Source organism: Solanum stenotomum, chromosome 6, assembly GCF_019186545.1.
Source record: "Solanum stenotomum isolate F172 chromosome 6, ASM1918654v1, whole genome shotgun sequence".
NCBI classification, from domain to species: domain Eukaryota; kingdom Viridiplantae; phylum Streptophyta; class Magnoliopsida; order Solanales; family Solanaceae; genus Solanum; species Solanum stenotomum.
This window is the reverse complement of record NC_064287.1, coordinates 18,548,306-18,572,513: the sequence shown is the minus strand read 5'-3', so window position 1 is coordinate 18,572,513 and position 24,208 is coordinate 18,548,306. Positions and strand designations below refer to the sequence as shown.

At 34.9% G+C, this 24,208-nt stretch overlaps 1 pseudogene; it reads right to left on the bottom strand.

The window, feature by feature from the left end:
* Positions 1–15,915: 15,915 nt before the first annotated feature.
* On the bottom strand, positions 15,916–16,676 carry LOC125868531 (vesicle-associated protein 1-2-like; annotated as a pseudogene).
* Positions 16,677–24,208: the final 7,532 nt, after the last annotated feature.

Sequence of the window (24,208 nt, the reverse complement as noted above, 5' to 3'; positions counted from 1 at the left end):
GAATCGGATAAAAAATTGATGAATCGTCTTCAAGAGCTTGAGAAACAGCTCTTAGACGACAACGATGAAGAAGAGGAAGGCAATACAGTTTTAGTCGTCACCAACAACGAGTGGTCGGAGACATAGTACTTCACAAATCCATGTTTGCATAGTACTTCCATGTCTGCAGAACATAGTACTTCACAAATCCATGTTTGCATCGCACCTCTTTCAATTCATGATCTTCCTCTTGCAAACAGAGCCTAGTCAAACTTATTCAAGCCATTGTAGCACCTTAATAAGAATTACCGCGAATCAAACAACTAAAAATTCAAAATACAAAATAGATAGAAACAAATCAAATGAAAAAGAGAAGAATGAATCAAAATGGAAAAGAGATGAATGAATAATAATAATGAAAAAGAGTTACCTTTGATTCAAAAGAAGGAATTTTGAACTATGTCTGAATTTAGGGTTCTTGATTCAGATTTTTAGGTGAAAATTTAGGGTTCTTGTTCATTAGGGTCAGGTGGGTGGGTTATATGAAGAGAACGGGAATATAACTGTTGGGTTGAGTTTTTTTAACTAAAAAAATAAATAAAAATGACTCTATTGGCGTGTTGACGCGCTCAACTATGTGGAGCGAAACACACCCTAGGTTGGGTGACGGAAGGGGGAAATAAATATACTTTTATGTACTTAAGGTGTGTTATAGGTCTCTCCATTAATACTTTTAGGTGTTTTATTCATTAAATAGTTCAAAATACATATTTTGTAATTTTAATGTCATTTATTGATAATTATCCTTTTTTCTCAAAATATCAGGATTTTTATCGGTTAATTTTTTTACATTATTTTGGGTTGCAATAGTTTGAATATGTTCAAATATTTGTTCGATTTGATTAAATCATTATTTTTTGTTAAATCGTAATTTTTACATGCCATTCATTTTTTCGTTACATTGATTAATATTTATTGTAGTTTTTACTTTTATCAATAATCATTTTGGTTTTTTTGCACAGTCTAGAAATACAGTTAAATACGGATAAGATTTGCATACACAAATATTTTATTAACTGGTGGGTTTATCCCACAGTTTTAAGGTGATTGTATTCTACTAAGGCGGTTTTTAATTTTCTATTTAGACAATTACTTGGACATTAATTTGGTGGTGGTGGATAAAATTTTTAGGGGTGTAATTTAGAGATTTTTTTATATTCTTTTATTAGTTATTATCTTCTTTGGCGAAGAGTTCGTCGGAGCTCCGCCAATTCACCACCGAAAAGACCCCATTTTCCTCCTGCCTTTGTTCCTTTCTCCAAGCTCGAGTTCTGCCATTAACGGCGAACTCCGAGTCCAACAGCTCCGATCCCCAACAACCAGCAACAAGCCAGCGAGCTCGTAACCACAAGATCTCCACCCACGAGTTCCTCAAGGCAACGACAATAACAACAACCAATGTTGGCAGCCCCTTCCCTTTCCCCCTCATAATTTTTTATTTGCTTTGTAGGGCGTGTTGATGAGCTTAAAGCTTTTGAAGAAGACCGACAAACAACCTTACAAACCCAACAACCATCTGATCTAAGGACCACCAACTGGCCGAAAATGCTAAACTCCAACAAGCTTCTCTATTTTCCCACAAATTTTTTGTAGAAATCTAGAACCATCTTATAACTTTCCTGTTGGTTTTATTCTATGCTTGTTTTGAATTTCATATCTTTGCTTGAATATTTTGTTATGTTGCTATTTTGTTTGAAAAATTACTCTGTTTGAGCTCCCTCTGTTATTTTCTAAGCTACTGCCAGCGTGAGATGTTGCGGGATTATGTCGGACACCGTTATATTGTGTATAGTTTCAGATCTGGTTCGTGACATGCTCATTATTTTTCTTGACTCAAGTTAATTCTAGTTTTTGATCAATGCTTAAAATTGTTCTAGTTCTTAATTTGATATATTAATTGTTGAATTGGTTATAAATTTTCATGGTGTTACAAAAAGCTACTCCACACAAGATCCAAATAAATAGTGAGAACTCGTACTATAATTTTTAGGGTGAAGAAAAGTAGTATAAGTACCAACAAGCGGTACTCAGTAGGCATAGGACTACTGAGCTCCAAAGATAAAGCAAGTAAAAATAGCATGTAAAAAAAGGAAACCGTCGCACAAGTATCTAACGAGGAGATATAGCATGATAATACAGGTAGTAAGAATGAAGGGATGAAATACATTGAGTAAACGACCAAGTGAATGGAACATACCTGGAGAGGCAAGTTGTCACGCCCCAAGTCCCATTTAGCGGACAGGCACCCGATGCCCTAAAGGCCCAAGAGAATAACTTATAACCCTTGATTATCATACATGCAACAATGAAGTTATAAATCTTTGATGAGTATAAGTAAAACACCCTGATAAAATACCAACATAGATAGGCCCAAAATAGATATACTTGCTTGGCCATTGGAGCCTTAATTACTATAAAACAAAGATAGTCTACAAAACCTCTAAAAGATAGACACATAGGGTGTGTTTGGTATGAAGGAAAATATTTTTCGGAAAATGTTTTCCAATTTTCTCATGTTTGGTTGGGTTAAATGCTTTTCAAATCAACTCATTTTCCTCGAATTTAAGGAAAATGACTTCCCTTCAAAACTTAAGGAAAACATTTTTCAAAACTCTTTTCCAACTTCAAATTACAATTTTTTTGTTAAAAAATCAATTTATTTTGTCCCTACCCTCAAACTAGCCCTCCCCCCCTCCCCCCCTCCCCAAAAAAGTAATAATATTTAAAGCTTGTTTTTAAAAAATATTTTTAACTTTAATTATATTTCTTACCCCACCCTTATCCTTACCCCCAGCACCCTACCNNCCCCCCCCCCCCCCAAAAAATGAAGTTTCTTTTGAAAAATATTTTCAACTTCAAATTTTTAATTTTTCATCCCTACCCTCGAACACCCCCACCCCCAAAAAAATTTAAGTTTGTTTTTTAAAAATATTTTCAATTTCAAAAATTATTTTCTACTCTTGTACAAATAAAAGATATTTTTTCATAAACATTTTTCATTCATAAATCAAACACTAAATTTCTGGAAAATATTTTCTACTCACCAACCAAACATGAGAAAATAAGTCAAAATCCAGTTGTTTTCCAGGAAAACATTTTCCTTCATACCAAACACACCCTTAGCTAAGTTCGGGACATGACCCCATCATACCCTTAACTATAATAAAATATCAAATATATGTTAGAGACTCGACGATCCCTAAGTCAACATGGAGCTCACCAAAGGTAGCTGAGTATCTTGTGCTTAGACAAATTCTATTATCTTGAGTACCTGTACATACGGCACGGAACACAACGTCCCAATGAGGGAGTCAGTACAAAAGAATGTACTAAATATGTAAGGCATAAAGTATCCATATGTAAAACAAGAGCTCAAGTAAAATTATGTATCAATGTATAAATGTATAGATAAGGATGAAAGACCACCTTTGCTTTACTCTTTTGGGGTATTTAGTACGTTACATTCTTTGCTTTACTTTACTATTCTTTTCTTTATAAACTTTATAGAATTTTATACGACGACCAGCTGATCAGTGGCAGAGGAGGATGACCCATGCTAGATATTTTAACCCCTGGGATGTTGTCCTTGTACATATACAAATTAGGATCGGCCCATGCTAGGCATTATAACTCCTGAGATGCCACCTCATATATATATCAATTGGGATCGACCAATGCGAGGTATTTTTAACCCCAGAGCTACCACCCATAAGTATACAACTTTACTTTTAGGATCGACCCATGCTTGGTTTTCAGCCCCTAGGCTACCACCCATAATTATATAGATTCAGTTTATGTCATTTCTTTAATCTTTGAGATTGTTCATAACTCTTTTGAACTTTGGGACTATATACCACTGATGTAGACATGTGAATAAAATATTTGAGGCAACAAAAATGACATAAGAAATAATTGTAACCTTAATGTAGTAATATTAATTTAGGAACTTATATGACACAATGAATCTTATAGTGGGCTAAAACATATTCAGTAGATGATATCAAACAATAGGTGTCATGAACATAGGAACTAATGAGACACATGGGCATATTCAAGTTAGGGACAAGTGCACATTTCAAGTTAGAACATATAAACTGTATACTAGAACAAGTACGGATTATGTAAAGTAACATGATACACTAAAACAATGGGAGTGATATACAATGAAAGGAACATGTGAACATGTGAGCAAATGAATTATATGATTAAATAAATAATTGAAGCCATTTGACAGTATATATCAACATATTGTGTATCCAACAATTTAACATTTTTAACATGTGTAACCTAGGGTCATGTTGACTCATATAAAAGAGAAAGGTGACAAATATTTGTACCTTAGCAACGAAAAATGTTCTTTTTTGCCATACATACCTTGTTTTTGGACCAATACGACTACAACAAATCAGCCTTTCGTTTAAGATTTTGATCACAATATAAGTACATTATGAAGCTAATAGTAACATCTAATCAAAATGTGGTCCTTGTGAAATCCGTAATGGGTAGTAACCTCGTATAGTTCTTAAATAGATGGTGTATCACCACACCCTACATTTTCACCTCAATAAATTGCACAATCATCTTATAAGGTCCCCTAACTTCTCCAAGTAATATACATATAAAACATCCATTAAACTCTAACACAATCCTTCAACGCAATAGGAAATTATTGAACTTATGACTTCTAATCCTTGTCCCATGAATTCTTGACTTTTACACCAAAATAATTCACCATCCCAACTGATATATATATCACAATATTGGATCTGCTTCGTCTTGGTATCGGAGCTACAAGTAGCCCAAATTAGAATAGCAAAAAGGTGTCAACTCACCAACTGATCAAGTGAAAGGTGAGCACATCCAGATGCCTTTAATGTCTTAAAAACTATTTTATCAAAGTAATCCAGGTGGTAGGACTTCCGTTATAACCATTTTTAAAATAGTAACATTGTAAAAACAACTTTCTCAAAAATAGCAATGATAATCCAATACATGAACTAGGATCATACCACAAAACAAGTGAAATCAAGTGCCAAATGCAATGCCTGTCATCACAAGCATCCAATCAATAGCCTCCAAACAGCTAGATGAACATTACAAATACTACCATGCTCCTGGAGCAAAGAAAATTAACCTGAACTCTAGATGGTACTAGACCAAGGCCTTGGGCGCAACAACATACTAACAACCTCAACAATAATAGCATAGCAAGCTCCTTAACACTCATGACATAAAGGAAATACAGAGGGGATTAAACAATCCCACATGGAATACGCCTCCATGATCGATGTTTACCCCGAACATACAACTACGACAAGTAACTAAGGCCCGAGAGATAACGAAAGGTACCAAGAACCGTAATAAGTACTATAGGGAGCAATAAATAACTAAAAGGATTGCTGAAATACAACAAAAGCATCTAGGTCCCAACCTAGAGTAAGGCCCGAAGTATCAATCATAAGGAGGAAAAGGGCACCAACTATGATATGAGCAAGGGCTACTAGCCTAACATAACGATATTGCCACCCAAGACAACCTCAAAACTACTACGAGAACCAAACAAATGAAAAAAAGGAAGGCATCTCTAAGTCTGGACTTAACAATCCTAGTTCACATGCAATTCATAATAAACCCTATCTAATAGACCACAATCAAGAAAAGTAGATTGTAGCCTACCTCAAAACCAACCACACGCGATCCCAATTCATTGAACTTGAGTTTCCTACTTATGAAGCTCCTCCAATCATGGAAATGCTATCAAAACATTGGTCACAACATCAACGCGGATAATTAGACACCAAAATCATAGTAATTGGAGATGGACCAAAAATCAAGTCAAAATGAGAATATAGACCCATGTTGAGAATCTTGAAATTGACTTTGTCAACATGTCCTAATTAGCATACTGAGATGTGTCCACTATTCGATGCTAGGAAAATAAGGAAATAGCACATGCAACAACTTCAATAAGAAAACAACATAACTAAGCTCAGACAGTCTCTTTGGGATAGAAAGTACCTCAAATAAACGTCCCTCACGCTTCATCGATCACTCTAATGTGTAGACATCCAAATTCTCAAACCAATGCAACTAAAAAAGAAACTCAATTTAGAGTTCCCTAGCTCAAGAAATCGTATTTTTAATATGAGAAATGAAGCTGAAATCACATCTGATCATAAGACAAGAAAAATGACCTTCATGAACGCGGGGACATCTTGACCATTTCGTGTGAATATCGGAACCTGGTTCACAAATGCGGAGGTTAGCTTGAACACTCTATACGAACAAGGGAACCTAATCTGTCAATGCAGAGCACAATCTAAGATGTAGTGGTGCGCTAAACTTTGGAGTTGAAAAATACTTCGATGGGATTCTTGGGATTCGTTCAGAATCTTGTGCATGAAAAAATATTCTACCCTACTATATATTATGCATTTTAGCCTCAATTGAGATGCCTAAACTTCCTTCAGACGTCGTTCTAATGAAAAGTGGGTCACACACCCAAGCTTCGTTTTAAGCCAAATTATGTTTTGGTGGGAAATTTTACAGGACAAAATTTTTCTACGAAATTAGATATCATCACTATCCCTCCATCAAAATATAGGGTAAATTTGCATTGAAGTATAAAAGAGAGGTATAGTTGAACTAAAAGTATAAGATTTATTTGGGCCAAAAGTATAACAAATGTATATTTAAACCATTTCTAATAATACACAAATATATTTAACCCTTTCCATTTATTATAAGCTTAACTATTCTAATAAAAAAGAGGAATTCATTCTAAATTCGTTATAATGGCAATGAGCGAATTTTGAAACACAAGAGTTTTTATCCACTTAATTGTCAAACAAATATCAATTAGCACATATTACTTTTTCCATTGTTTGTGGAGTGATTAATCTAGCAAGCATTTTCACTAAAAAGTTTAAATAGCAAGTCGCTAATTTATATTACGTTAAGACATCGATGCTAGTTCGATATGGATGTACATAGTGCATTGCAGAATAATGGTATCCACTGATACATATTCCTAATAATACAAGACATGTTTGGGAAAACAGTCTTTGTTTGATTCTAGTCCAATAAATAGAGTACTGCTATCCACATAATACAACAGGTAAATTGTCTGTCATAAGGGGATTTTGTTTGAACGTAAGATACCCCATGCTCTTCGTGCCTGTCATTAGCATAAACCAAAAGGTGTACTCACTAAGAGAAAACTATAGTTAAAATAGAATTCACGGTGCTACTTTTAAAGGAAACAAAACTCTTGCTTGCCAAGTGTAGTATTGTATTCAAGCCTAAGAGAGAGATGTAAAACTTACTCGGACTTTGAGTTAATCTAGACAAGCTGAAACTCAACTAAATCAACCTAGAAATGAAAAAAAGTTAGAAAAACATATTTGGTACACTCAATATAATTCTAATAGGATTGCTTATAACTTGAGGACCAAAAGCTTTTCTTATGGAATCAGCCCTTCCCCTTGGACAATCCACATTTTTTTTGGCAATCCAAAAGATGCTGGATGTGACACAAAACAATCCAGTGCACTGTTTTGTAAAATATAAGAAGAGACATTGTGCTTCTTCCACCTAAAAATAAAGCGAGTTATCTGCCAATTTTAATATATGTAGTAGTATTGATAAGAATTTCTTACACAGCAAACAATGGAGTCAAAACTTTTACTAAAGAGCATCACATTATAAAAGAGTAGACACATAAAGCAAATAATTAAAAGAATCAACATATAATATATACATAAAACTAGTATTCTGAATTTGCTAAACAGTAGTAGTATTTCGATGAAAAAATGTCATTTAACACCTCTTAGCGTAAGATGGCTCTTTTAGTTAAGGGGTTGTAGCAGGATCCTTTAACACGTATGTAGTAGATAACATGCCTTGTCCTTTCCATGGTTTCTCTTATTGGCATTGCCTTTATTTTCTTTACAGTATTGGATATACCTCTTACAATAGGTTTTTTTACTTCGTATTAGAGTCAAACTCATCCCATTCTTGGTTTCTCCCATGTTGGTCTCCCATATTATGTTCTTCACTGTCCAAATATCAAGATTGGGCATTGTTTATGGAGGGAGAGAGGGTTTTGTTAGAGGCTCACATTAGCTGGCAGAATGAGTTGTCTCGTTTATGTAGTTCCGTACAGTTCTCACCTCATAAGGTAACTTTTGAGGCTGAGTTAGATGTTAACAAGTAAACAACTCCTCATATTCTGATCTTATATTTGTATTTGCAGGATTTTCACGATGGAGACTTAGAGCTATCTAGAATAGTAGCTGAGAAATTTTCCAAACACATTCAGCCAAGACAGAACAAGTAACTTGATTATGAGGGAATACACTTTAGTAGTTAATTTGCTCTTTTAGTACAGTTGATAGCTTTCCCATGGACACATTTGGTAAAAATTGGGAAGAGATTAGACTTAACTATACAACTAAAAGTAAGATATATAGATTCATCAGTTAAAAACTTTTTGTTTTATATAATCATGATCAAAATTTACTTCTACTTTGCCTGAAAGGACTGAAATACCACAAAATTCAAGTATGGTAGTTTAATTTTCTAAATCATTTAACTACTCGAGAATATTTGATAAAAAAAATTAATCGCAAAATCAAAACTATATTAACAGACAACAATAGCTACTTAAAATAATGATATAATACATAAATGTGTCCTTTAACTTGACCTCATTTCACATTTATGTCCTCTAACTTTGGGTGTGCACAGAGAACTTAAATTTATATAAAGTAGACACATAAGTCCTATGTGCATGACATAATACACAGAAAACACCACATAAGATGCAAATTGCCATGCATGTAGGATGTCACATAGGTCGTGTGTGTCTATTTCTTCAATTTTATACAAGTTTAAGTGTTTACTTGTGCACACTCAAAGTTCTAGGACATAAACGTAAAATGAGGCCAAGCTAAAGGGTATATTTATGTATTATGCCTAAAATAATCAATCAACCTGGACTATATCTAATTGGCAAGCTAAAATACTTCACTAAATAAACTTGATTTCATAATATGCACATTTCATTGATTATACTTTGCTCCATACAAGGTCCCATTTTGAGCTCATACCCTTATATCTCACTACTTCATTCAAAGTAGAGACGCAAGAAACAACCATCCATATCATTGCATAGCAGCTAATTACTATTATTCTATTCCTACACATACAAATAAACATGTGCTTAATGGTTTGAGCTCCTCACTCCACGGTGGCAAGAAAAGTCAGGCTATACATAAGGATGCTATTTCCATGGAAGAAGGGGTCATTATCTGAGTGCTAATTAACAATTTTTATCGATATCCACATTACAAAAAGTCATTATAAGCAAAGAGAATCAAACAATCATTATAAATCAAATAGAAATAGTAAGCTATCAGCAATGGAAGCAACAACAAGCTATCAGTAAATAGAATGGAAGGCACTTCCCGAAGTTGAAAGGGATAAAATTTTGAAGGAATGGAAGCTCTTTTACTCTTTCACTCTATGTTTAGAACAAGGGGTCTTTCACTCTGTGACTGATTTTTGAGTGAGTGAGATTTATGCACTTGCAAAATATTAACAAGTTGGCAATAGGATTTCGTTATGTGCTAAATATAGCTCTCTGCCTTTACAACAAATAAGTCAATGACCAAAATATTCGTAGCAAAAAATAAAATAGCACTAGTCACAAGATATTTCATCGTTAAATCCATCCCTACTATGTTAGTAATTTTGTCGAAATCGTATGCTAATATTGTAGGAAAAATAAGGGTGCCAACTTTTAGCACGGAATGTTAGCAACGGATTTAAGTTGTTGTCCCTAATCCATCCCTATTTTAGCAACCAAATAATGTTTCCCTAACTAATCCGTAGTTATTTAGCGAGGGAATGTGTGAAGATGAAGATTCTGCCATTTAATGCCAGCTGTCAGTATACACTGTTAGATTAGCAGTTAGTTAGTTAAAACTGTCAATAGTTTGTTAATAAGTGAATGAAGTAATTGATACAAGTGGTTAGTGATTAGAATATGTATATATGTACTGGTATATGGAATGTAAATGATATGAGAGAAGGAAATAATTCCTTTCTTTTAATCCCTTTCTCTCTCAATTCTCCATAGCCACAACTTCCATTGAAGAAGATTGTGAGCTTTCTTAACATGGTATCAGAGGTACGGATGTTTTATCTTTCTCTCGTATTCATCATCTACTTCATGATTACTTTCAATGGTGGAACGAATAGATCATATTCATCCTCTGCACGTGCACCCATCAGATACTCCTAGTTCTTTTATTATCCCTATTCAAATGAAAGTATCGGAGAATTATGGGATGTGGTGAAGATCGATGACGATCGCATTACAAGCGAAGAGAAAATTAGGTTTTGTCACAGGTGCTTGTAGGAAGGAATCAGTCGATCATGAGCATCATGAACACTAGGAGACCAGCAATGCACTGGTCCTTTCTATGATTATGAATATTGTCGTACCATCGCTTCTTAGTGGCATTATTTATGCTTTGAATGCTTTCTCAGTTTTTGAGGACTTGAAAGAACGATTTGATGGGGTTAATCGCATGTGGATTTCTCAATTTCATAGGGAAATCAACAGAATCATACAGGGAACAATCTTTGTAGCAGAGTATTTCACAAGATTGAAGGAATTATTGTCTGAGTCTGATGCAATGGTTCCATCTCCTGATTGTGGCCGCATTAGAGGAAAATAGAACATAGGACATCTTCAACAACAACGTCTATTAGAGTTGATAGGAGGCTTGAGTACGACTCATATGATAAAGCCAGACGGCAAAATCTTATAAAAACATTTGAGCCTACTCTAAGTTAGGCTTATGCCCTGATCATTGAGGATGAAAGTCAAAAGGAATCTGGTTTGAACACTCTATCTGACTCGATTATTGAGGGTAATGACATTACTGCACTATGGAGTGCACATAAAATTCTATGAAACCTTAAAATGAGCATTGGAATGAGAAGTGTGATTTCTACAAGCTTAATGGCCACATTGAGGAAAACTGCTATAGACTTGTTTGTTATCCACAAAATTATGAAGGCAAAAGAAAAGAGGGTATTGCAGCCAATAACTTATCCTTCGGTGGTAGCTCATCTCACATTAAACATGCCTCTGATTAGTACTGTGGGGTTCCTATCATCAACACTACCCTTCTAGGGATAAGTCTTCCACTCATGGAAATAAAGTTTCAAGCATCAATCAGCTCCATATTATAATGGTTGCACCTACAATGGCTATGGATACAACGGTTAGCCACTAATTTTTTCCTATGGAGGTAAGGGACAAATGGGCATGATTGCTTGACCTGGTCGCTTTACATGTTACACTCCAAAAGTTGGAAAGTCAAAAGAAATAGGAAAAAAATATTTTTTAGGAACTGAGCAGGTTCAACGAGTCCAACCTATGAACTGTAGGAAGGAAGATGAAGACCCAGAGTTGAGTTTTGAAAAATTTAGTTTCTAAAGATTGGACCTACGACTTGACAGAACGAATCATAGGATGTTTGATAGGTCGTAGGACTAGCCCATAGGATTCATTCGGAGTTTTAATTTAGGACCTCAGGTCTACGGATGGTTTTGACGAGTCGTAGTTAGTTCTACATACTGTAGATATGTATTAGACTTAGACTTAGTGAAATTTTTGAGTGAAAGTTAAGTTGTACGGATGAGGTATACAGATCGTAGAATGTTGAACGGATTGTACAATAGTCTCATGGGAAATGATTGAATATTTGGGTCTTTGAAGCTTGTTCTATAGTTCACCAGGACAGACCGTAGAAATTCTTAACAAACCATGAATGGTGAAATGTTTTCTCACACATGATTTAAGGAGCTACTCTATGATGTTTCTAGCTTGGATTAGTAACTTAATTGTGATTTTCTATGGATGATTATATGTTTATGAATATGACTATTTCATTGGAATTTTACATAGCATCGAGAGAATATTGAGATGGAGGCTCTTCCGTTAGTAGAGGTTGGGTCTCAAGTAGCAATCTCCTTGTCTCTAACTACGTGCCCCCAGTAGGTTGTCTTAAGTTACATAGATAGTGGATCCACCTAAGCTAGAATTTTAAGGTACTTTCCTTGGAAAGCAAAGAAATCTCTTTTTTTGTGTGGGAGCAAGACAATGGATTCCATGTTGTAGCTCACATAGTCTATGTCGGTTAATAGTAAATATCCCACAAAACGAACCAAGTTACTTTAAAATGTTTTATGAAGCTTTTCTTATGATTCAAGTTGGATTTACCATGATTATGATTACAATTCTCTTTAAAGAATTTTACAATATTTAACTTGGTCATGTATATCATGTTTGTCGATTATGTCCCCTTATGATCATGTTTTATGATTTAGTGCATTCCCCTCATACTTAGTATATTTCATGTACTAATGCATACTTGTCCCTGTATTATTCCACTAATATAGGGCTTGACGATTCATCTCGCTCCATTCATGGCTAGTTGATCAATGTAGAGATTGAAGACTTGATTAGTGCTCATACTCCAAGGATGATGTTGCCTTTATTACTTCTCTTATGTCTTTATGATTTAGTTTCAGAGTTTGTACGTGGTGTATAGGTTACGTTCCAACCATTCTTTTGATGTAATAGATAACTTGTCAAGACTTTGATGTACTTTTGCTCATATGTCAAACTTTTTACATCTTATGAGATTCCTTGTTTTTCTCTATTATCTTGTGTATACATATGTCAAGTGGCTTGTGTAGGGCCTCACGGGGTCTTATACTCCATGTATTGTCTAGGGTGTGCTTTGGGTCATGACAAACTTGGTAGTTAGAGCACAAGGTTATAGAAAAAGGTCCTAGGAAATCTGACAAGTTGCGTTGAGTGGAGTTTTGTTCATAAATGTGAAGCGCTCAACATTTGTGAATAGGAGGTTACAAAGAATTTAGGAAACTCCACTTCTTTCATTATTCTAAAGTCGTTCCATAAAGTCTATCTTTACACTACAAGAAAAACCCTTATTTAAGACCAGAGTTTTGTGACGGATACAAAATCTAGTCCCTAAATGTATATCTACAAGGACGATATGTGTTTTTGGTCCCTAATTCTCGATATTATAGCAAAGGGACTAAATGTGGTCCCTAAAATGATGAGAAAGTGGTCCCTATACTCCAAACTAAACGGGACAGAGCATCACTTTACAAATTTGACTCTTAAAAAGAGTGAGATAAATAAAGAAAAAACTAAATCAAAGTAAACTTGAAGGGTAAAAACTTACTTGNCTAATTCTCGATATTATAGCAAAGGGACTAAATGTGGTCCCTAAAATGATGAGAAAGTGGTCCCTATACTCCAAACTAAACGGGACAGAGCATCACTTTACAAATTTGACTCTTAAAAAGAGTGAGATAAATAAAGAAAAAACTAAATCAAAGTAAACTTGAAGGGTAAAAACTTACTTGATGTCTGAAAACCCTAATCAACACCATCTCTCATATGAGCAATTTCAACAACGCTCTTCTGAGATTCTCCACAACCTCTAGTTCCTCATGCCGCCATCTTCCCTTCTACTTTTGATCTTTTTTCATAGAAATTTCATGGTCGAGTTTGGAGCTATGTACAGACACCATAATCTCTTTGTTTGGTTAGATCTTTTGTTTATACCCAGCTCGATTTTTTCTTTTTATTTTGTGTTTTTGCCTCATAGTTTTGTTACACAATGATCTTTCAGAGGAGTAAAATGATATTCCATATTAAAATTATTTTAGATTAAGTTTCCTCTGTTCAAATGGTATTGATTCCTGAATTAGGGTTATCTTTGCTATTAAGATCTTGATTTTTCAAGTGAGAATTATTTTATGAGTTAGGGTTATCTTTGAGATTATGATATTGATATTGAGGTGGGTATACATGTTAAGTGAATCAGAGAGATTAAACATTTTCAATTTACTGTACTCATTTTTTGATTTATGTTGTTATTGAAAGTTTGGTGCTCTGGCACTTACAGTGTGATTATATTTTCTCCACATGTTATAGCATTGTTATCTATAGAAATTGATAGATGATTTATTTGAGCTCTAAGAATTTGGTAAGGTGGGGTTCAACTTTATCAAGGATATTGTGGGAGCTTGCACAAAAAATTTGCATTGTCCACGTGGTAAATTTGTAAACATAAGTACACTAATAGAGCTATGTTTTATATGCATGAATATGGTTGATTAACTTGCTTCAATATGTATTTCACAAATTACTTTGGTCATAAGCTAGAATGGCAGCCACGCTGAATCTGAAGAAATCACAGTTTAGTTGCACCTTACTTAAACAAAGATGTGTCAATATTCCTTGTATTCTTGATTATAATATAACTTTAGCTTATTCAATCTACAAATACTTGCTGAAAAATTTAATGGGATAATTTTTTGACGATTTTTTCGAGCAAATAGAAAGAGCTCCCATAGAAAATTGCAGAAATGTTTTGGTCTGTTAAGAATATCCAATAATTGCATCCATCTATTATCCCATTTGTGTTCCATTGGTTATTTGATTAGAACTCCTACATTATATACTTTTCATTTAACATTGATTATTTGTACATAGATTGCCTTTTACTCTTTGCTGCAGTTGAATAGAATGTGTTCCATTATTAATCCAGCAAAGTTATGTTTCTAAATATGTCATATATGTTTAGGTACCCGTTATGGTGCCAGTCTGTGAAAGCAGATTAAGAAAATGGAGGTTAGCCAGCATAGCAAGTACTTCTGCGAGTTTTGTGGAAAGTATGTTTTTTTTAGTCTTTTGGATAAATTAGCAGGTATATGCAACAGAATTTCACCATCTCCTGAATGCCTTTCTGCTCTACTTGGTTTGTCTTATATACATGTGATCTGAAGATATACTTGTCACTATGAGCAGTATGCAGTGAAGAGGAAAGCAAGAAGTGCTTATACATTGAAGTAATAATTTATTCCCTTATTTATATATTTCTCTTCAATTTTTCGTGTGAGTATCTGATTCATCTTTTTCTTCAATAGCACTGCAAGTGCTGTGACAGTTAGGAGCACAATCCGAAGACTGAGGGAACAAACTGAGAGTTAGAGCAATCATCAATCAGCCTTTTTGTTTATCTACTTATGTCGAGTCTGTGTAATTTTTTGATCAGATATGTTTTTCAATTATAAGACCATTTTGATGTTTGTGAACACACTCGATTTAGTCATTTAAATACTGTTGGGGAAATTGATCTTTTCTGAGAAAGTTAATATCATTTCCAACTCTTCTTGCAATGATCTTTTGAGTTCGCAGATTAGCTTCTATTTTGATTTGACAATTTCTTTGTGTTCATTCAGGAGTATAAATATTTGGATGAATATGAGGAGGAAGGTGAAGAGCAAGAAGAGGATGAGTGTGGTAAAGAGGATTATGAGGAGGAAAAAACCAAACAACTTCCAAAAGAATTATTGGAGTATCTGCAACTCAGATAAATGACTGAAAAAGATATCGGAAAACAGAGGAAGACAAGAAATCAAGAAGGCATTGCCAAGGGACAAGTGAGTGCTACTAATGTGTATCTGTTTTTTAAAATTCTTGTCTTTTTTTTTAATCCAAGTAATTCATCATGTCAATAAAATCAATCTACTACAATGAATTTTCAATAATACCCAACACTTGGCTTTATTCATAACTTAAAAAATACACTTGATCAATACACTAATGTTGTCTTCTCGATTTTCCAAAAGTAGGACGTCAAACTAGTTGGTCATATGAAGATTGCCAGAAGCAAAAGGTCATTACAAAACTAATGATATTAACTGTACAAATTTAAGTCAACCAGACACTTAATTGACTTACGGTTCTGATATTTTTCAAACAGCTAGAGCATTGAAAATATAGCAAGAATGCGTAAGGATTATGTTTCCTTGAGAAGATAGCCCAGAAGGATGTCCAACAATGCAACGGCTTCTCTTATGTTCTTGCTGAAGTTTGTTATTTTACTGCATAATAGAAATTTTCTCCTCTGTCAGCTTTCAAATTAGTGCCTTTGTCCAACGAGTTATCTTGCTGCGCATTATATGACCTTGAAATATTATTAAGCTCGAATATATTTACAGCTCTATTTTCGGATACTAGAGTCCTAGGAGGAGAACCTTCCTCAGACCCCTCCCTTATAGGCAGTGGCACTTGAGGGGAACATAAATCACTTTCAACTTGCAGTCCTCCACACAATTCCCCGACTCCTTAATGAACATCTCGGGAGTAATGTCCTTTGCAGTAGTTCTAGGGTTTGCAGCAACACTTTGAAGCAAGAATTTATCCTTGCATTACATGACTGGTTGAGCCTCTTTCTGCGGTTGCATTCTAATTATGACATCGCTGGAAGAGTTAGGCATGAAAATTCAAGTGTTGGGCTTCACACAATACTTCTTTGGATTTGTGGTCTTCACCTTGAAAGCAATATAATTATCAGAATTGTTCTTCCTGATATCATTGTTGCACTTCAACAACACCACACTATCTAGACTCTACTTGTGTGATTACACTAAATTTATTGTTGTATCATTTCTAAAGTTTTAGCAGTAAATATTCAAATGATTGATCGTCAGGTGCTCACTTGAATTTGGGGCATGTATTATACAGGATAAGAAGTTGATTGACTATATCCCAGCACAATGAATCCAAAGAAATGATTCCTTATATTGTTAATTACTACTATGAAAATACATCAAGTTCAAATTTTCTTTTTGAGGATCAACATCATTTGACTTCAGTTATTGGACATGAACATCAAGGTTCTGCGCGTACTCATGTTGTTATATAAGGTATTCTTATTAAAAAAATTATGTTCGTAGTTGTGAATTCTTGTGAGTACGACCAGCTTAATGGACTTGTGAGAAAAGAAGACTTAAAAGACCTACTTTATGAGTTCTCTTGTGAGTTGTGATTAAGTTTTTAGGTTCCTAAGCCAAGCATGGCAAGGGACTCTCCAAAGAGAAGATATTTTGAATGACTTTGAAGTGTTTGGTTGTGCACATAATTTCTTATTTCTTATCAACACTAAAATATATTGTGTGATTTGGTTGTGAACATAATTTTTTTTTCTAAACAAATTTATTTTGTACGTTTCACAGGATTTGGAGATCCGTTTACAAGTCAAGCTGCAAGTTGGAATACTTTGAAACAATTGACAAATTGCTTATCTTTTTTAAGGGTTTTTTGGCAACACATTATATTATATTATAGTTAGAAATATTAGTTTTTTTTGGTGAATGAGTTGTGTAATAGTCTTGTGAGTATATTTCTGTAAACACTATTGTTTGTGGGATGTTGATCAATACTTTTAATTAAAATTATCTAGATGCATTTAGTTATCTATATTATCTAAGAGAGCCTTGACAGGAACAAGTAAGTGTTATTTATGTGCCACATTTTCTGGCCATAAATCATCTTTAATATTGGAAATAAATAAATAATTTTTGAATACAGCTTTAGGGACCTACAATGTGTGAGTCCTTAAAACTATTTAAGGACTAGATTTTTAGTCGTGATAACCTTTTTAGGACTAGAGAAGTTCTTCGTGAAATTTTAAGGTGCCAATTGATTGTTATATTTAAGGACCAGAATTATGGTCTCTAAAAGAGTTTTAGGGACTAGAACATTATCCGGTCGCGAAATAGATTTAAGGACTGGCACCTAAATCTCATCCCTATTGACCTTTAGCGACGGAACCTATAAGGACGGTTGGCGACCAGATTTTTCTCATCGCTAGTGATCTTTAAAGACCAGAATTAGACCTTTTGGGACCATATTTCTCGTCCCTAGTGACCCTTTTTCTTGTAGTGTTATAAATATCCTTCTCCTAAATCATGTTTGATCCTTTTCAGGATATGGACCCTCGAAGACCTTACTTGAGAAGGAATGCGGGTGAGAATGTGGAGCCTGAGGTTCCTCAAGTTCCAATTGATCCTTTAGCCGAGCAAGTCACTCATGTAAAATTCCGAAGTGCTTTTCAAGTTTTGGCTCAAGCCAATAGAGAGGCTAGTGCTCCCATGAACCCAAATATTGGTAAGATGATAGAAAGGATAAGGGACTTCACTACTAGGATGAATCATTTGGAATTTCATGGTTCTAAGGTTGATGATGATTCTCAAGAGTTCATCAATGAGGCTTACAATATAGTATGTATTATGGAGTTTACTACAGTTGAAAAGCGGAGTTGGCCGCTTGTCAACTTAAAAGTGTTGCTCAAGTGTAGTTTGAATAGTGGAAGAGTGAGAGATTTGTTAATGCGAGTCCTTTTGATTGGGAAAATTCAAAGGAGCTTTTCTTGATCGTTTCTGTCCTCTTTAGATGAGAGACACGAAAGTTCTTGAGTTCATTAGTCTTTATCAAGGAAATATGAGTGTTAAGAAATATGCTTTGAAGTTCACTCAATTGGATAAGTATGCTTCAACCATGGTTGTCGACTCTAGGGCAAGGAGAGTAAGTCTGTGTCGAGTGTGTCTGACTTGGTTATCAAAGAGTGTTGCACAACCATGTTGATCAAGGAAATGGATATTTCTCATTTGATGATACATACCCAACAAATTGAGGAATAAAAGCTCAAGGAAAAGAGTCCAAGAGGGCAAGGACTGATGATGGTGACTTTTCTCATTCTAGGTCAGGTGGGCAAGGTCATTCTCAATTCTGGAAAATATTTTCGAGTCAAGGTTTGATCTTCTAATTTTCCAGATCCTAACTTCAACAAAGATAGAGTGTCTAATCTTAAGCCTCAAGAGGTGGTTGTAATGGATCTTCTATTGTCGCTTGCACTAGCTGTGGTAAGAAATATGATGACAAGAGTGTTGCCAATACAGATGGTTGTTTTAGTTGTGGGAAGAATGGTCATAAGATGAGAGATTTCCCATTGCTTTCTACTAAGGGAAGGGATGGAAGACAAGTCTAACCGAGGGGTTCCAATTCGGGTGCTCTAAACCAAAACATATTTTATGCTCTTCAGACTCGACAAGTTCGTTAGGGTTATCCAGATGTGCTGACCGGTATGTTGAACGTCTTTCATCTTGGTGTTTATGTCTTTCATGATCCAGGTGCTACTTTGTCATTTTTTACTCCTTATGTGCCCATGGGATTTGATGTTGGTCCTGAAATCCTTTCGAATCCCTTTCATGTCTCTACTCTCGTGGGTGATGCTATTGTGGCTAAGAGAGTTTATAGAAATTATCCTATTTCTATTTCTAATAGAGTCACTTAGGTTGATCTTATAGAGCTTGATATGCCATATTTTAATGTTATTCTTGGGATGAATTGGCTTCATGCATGTTATATTTCCATAGATTTTAGGGCCTTATTGGTCACATTCAAGGTTCTGAATGAACCCATCATGTCATGGGAAGGGGGAAATTATGTCATCAAGGGTTAGTTTATATCTTACCTAAAAGCTAGAAAAATGATTTCAAAAGTGTTTCGTGATGATTTTCTCGGTGTTCCTACAGAAAGAGAGATAGACTTCGGTATTGACCTTCTCGAAGATACGCAGTGTATCTCTATTTCCTACTTATTGTATGGTCCCAGTAGAACTAAAGTAATTAAAGGACCAATTGAAAGATTTTTTGGATAAGAGTTTCATTAGACCGAGTATCTCACCATGGGATGTTCCGGTGTTGTTTGTTCGAAAGAAGGATGGTTCTCTTCGAATATATACTGACTATCGACAATTGAATAAGGTTACCATTAAGAATAAGTATCCTATACAAAGGATAGATGATATTTTCATCAGCTCCAAGGAGAAAGTTATTTCTCTAGGATCGACCTCGGGTCTAGTTACCACCAATTCAGGGTGAAACAAAGTGATGTTCCGAAGACAGATTTTAGAACTCGATATGGTGATAATAACTTTTTGGTGATTGCTTTTGGTTTGACTAATGCCCCGGTGCCATTTATGGATTTACTGAATAGGGTATTTAAGCAATATCTTGACATGGTTTTTGATTGTGTTTATTGATGATATCTTGATTTACTCACGGAGTGAGAATGATCATATTGAGCATATGAGGATTGTGTTGAAATTCTCAAGGATCGTGAGTTGTATGCTAAGTTTAACAAGTGTGATTTTTGGTTGAGGTCTGTTACTTTCCTTGATCATACTGTCTCCGATGAAGGTATTCAAGTTGATACTAAGAAAACTGAGGCGGTCAAGAATTGGCATAAACCATAAATAATTAGCCTCTTTCTCTACTTGAGTGCCCCAAAATCATAAGAAAAGAGCATCAAATGAGTGGAAATTCCCCACTCGTCATGGGGATTACAATTTTAATACTTAGGTTGCAAGAGCTTGTAATCTAAACCTTGGCTCTTTTAAAGTAAAAGATTTGTTAAATGGCTGCTTCACCAAACTTTGAAGAAGGACAATCTACCACCATACCTCCACGTTTCAATTGTCAATACTACGGATGGTGGAAGATTGGATGCATGATTACATCGTGGTGAAAAATATTGAACTTTGGGACATCATCCTTGATGGACCTCACGTTCCTACGAATGATCTTATGGAAGGAGAATTTGATGCTATCATTAAAGCAAGGGATTTGAAAACCCTAGCAATGGATGAGCTGATAGGGACTCTTCAAACTCATGAGCTGAAAAAGCGCCAAGATCATTTTAAGAAAGATGTGAAGAATGAAAAATATTTGTCTCTTAATGTTTCTCACAATGAGAATAGTGAAGAAGACTAGGACAAGGCTTACTTGATTCTTACATTTCATAAGATTTTGAGAAAGCACGGTGGTTTAATGAAAAAAGGAAACTCAAGCAATCCAACAAATGCAAATGATTTTTTCATAAATTTTGAAATCCAGGGCATTACATCAGAGACTTCCTTATGCAAAAATTGGTTTACAAAGATTATGTCAAATCTGGAGGTGATAAGGACAAGAGGAGGGACCAGGTCACAGATAAGTAAAAAATGAGAGCAGCTACAAACTATGTAGTAAAAAGGCTCGAGCGGTTCAGGGAGACTCTTCAAGTGATGTAGAGAAATCTAAACATCTAGAGGATGCATCTATGCTAGTTATGAAGTATGATGAAGATGTCATTGATTCCTTGTTCACTTATAAGGCTAAATTAGAAGATGATGAAGTTGATGAGGAGGTAACTCTTCTTGATTTCTTATGAAATCAGAATGTGTACTCCATTAAAAACGTAATCTGAGAAGGAGGGTGCATTTATGCTAGCTGGGATATACATTCTTTCGTAGATCAAGTCGATAACAGAAGTAACACACTTCAGAACTCTAACCAAGTAAGCATATGTATTGTTGTAGTAGGCCAATCATGATCCTCTTTGGTACACACTCAATATATTGAACCATAGTGGGGATTCTAACCTTAATTGGCGCAACATTATTCTCATCATTAGCTAAGCAATCCATACATGTTATGACAACTTTACTAACTATAGTTGCTAAAGTTACAGTTTTTATTATCTAGTTGTTCTATTATCATTCCACTTCGAATATTCAAATCACTCTACATATTGTAAAACCACACAAAATCTATTTCTTCTGTCAAGTAACTAACCTGAAAACATAACACATTTATGAAATACCTTAAATCATTGTTCAACCTCATCATTCAAATATCTTCAAAATGCATCGTTGAGCCATCACCATACTCAACTACTTCGAATCACTACATATTCTGAATCTAACAACATATCCTTCTCATAATTCTATCACTTCCACCTTAGTACAAGATCTAACATCCAATCCATACACGACACACCAACTGCTCACATGAAGAACCACACTTGAGTCATCACTATGAGAGAGAATGGAATAAACAAAGGGAATCTTTCTAACAGGCTGTATAACTTCTCAAAGATAAGAACATACATCTTTGTACTAATCTTCGAGATTCTACTAAGACTCAGCTTCTATACATGTCAGACCTATGAACCTGAGGCTTTGATACCATCTGTCACAACCCTAAAATATATGTGATGGCACTCGTCTTATCCCATTAAGACAAGTCAGCTTTAAACCCAAAATATAATGATAAAATCCGGAAGTAAATAAGAATTAAAGTCTAACACCATATGATAATGCAGATAACCAAATCAACTTAATAAAACCCCCAAAACCAGGTTTTCATGTGTACAAGCCTCTAGTATACTACAAATAGAATAGAAACAAAACCACAACTCTCAAATGATATTCTCTCTGAAGTAGAACAAGATCATAAATAAGATTAAGAAGATTTGGTGAGATGACAAACAACTACCTCGAAAATCTCTATAGAAGTCCTTGGAGAAGAAGAGAAGGGAGAATATTACATATCAGCAACACACAAGATCAGGTTCACTAACCAAAAGTTCTACAGAAAGTATTCACAAGTTCACAAGTGATAAAAATGCACAATGCAATGATAAACAATTCCAAGGATAGTGATGCATGTCTGACATAATAATAAACACATGCTCTCTCTGTGTTTGGTACCCATAGGCGACATATCTTTCTATGCATTTATCACGGCGTGTGAGACAACCCTCAATAATATTTGTCACGACGTGCAACACATATCTCGAAATGGTATATACTCTTTAATTTCTTATTTTTTGTTGATTCACACAACATTTGTCACAACCGTGTCTCAGAATCAATGTAAATGTCATGTTCACACAATTAATGAAGAGATAAATATTTCCATATCAAGACACAAATCACACCAAAATAATCGTGATACAACATCAATAATAAAACAATAAATCTTTCCAATTATTCTCCATGCATCACACAACAATATATAATATAGTTACCTTTATTAACACATTTTCCTTATTAGGAACATTCAATATGAACAAGTTAGCCCAACACCAAGTCTCATTACTCCCCAATACATACTGTAATACCCCAAAAATCTCTAAGCTAAGATTCGAACCAATCTTCATTAGTGTATTGGGTTGTACCTGACGATTATTAAATGTGTATAGGTTTTAAAGTCAATTATTTAGTGTGGTAGGATATTTGGAGATAAATTAAGGTAATAATCCTTTAACACAAAGTTGAGTTAAAAGTTTTCACATTAGATTTTACTTTGGTTAAATTCAAATTACCATATCTCTTAAAATATGAAGAGTTACATGGTCATAACCTACCAAATTAGAGGGCTTTGAATATTCTTTCCAACTCCAACAAGTTTGCATCTTTCCAAGTTCAGAGTAGAGAGATATGATTGTCATGCTCTAAGGCTACTCCCTTGACGTAATACGGGACCTAGCATCACGAGTGACCCCAAGCTAACCCTGAATCTGGCATATCATGAACAAACCGAAAATAACTAAGTAAAATGAAATAATGCAGAAGCTAAATCGATTGATATCTGAAGAAGAACAAGCCCAACTAGTCTAAATAATAATATTAGATATGAGTTTTAGTGAAGACTGAAATATCCACTTAACAACTCAAGCTGAATCTACTACTATGTCTGAAAAGTCTCTAAATGAGTTGAATTGTTGGGACATCCCCCCCCCCTCCCCAGCTAACTCTAACAAAGTTGAAACTAAAAATGATGACTAAAATGAAGCATGTTTATTGTCCTCATAATATGAGGACTCACCACTGAAGCTTCTGAATATGGACTGAGAATCGATCTAAGCGTAATCTGGATGCTGTGTACCTGGACCTACATTATGAAATGATTTAGCGCAAAGTATGCGTCAGTACTTGGAATGTACTGAACATACACGATATAGATACTAAGATGAATAAAAGATATATAAGTTGAACAATACATAACTAAGAAATGATGTAATCTGAGCAGGGATATAGATACTGAAATATATCTAAAAAACTAAAACGAATGCAATGACCAAGGACTAATCATGAAGATAACATGAGGAATTGTATACTGATATAAATGCTGAAAACCTAGTCAATACAAGGAGATCCTAACTGTGGGAGCTACTATTAACTGACATTAACCACATGAGCTAAACGTGGAATCCGACCGATGCATACACCTCATTGAGATCCCCAACATACCTTGCTAGGGGTATAGAGGCATGACTATGGCGTGATCACTAATATTGATGCCCAACAACGAGGACTTATAATTCTACGTGGGCACGTAGTTCTGGGACTATGAGGATACCATTAACCCTAGTCTA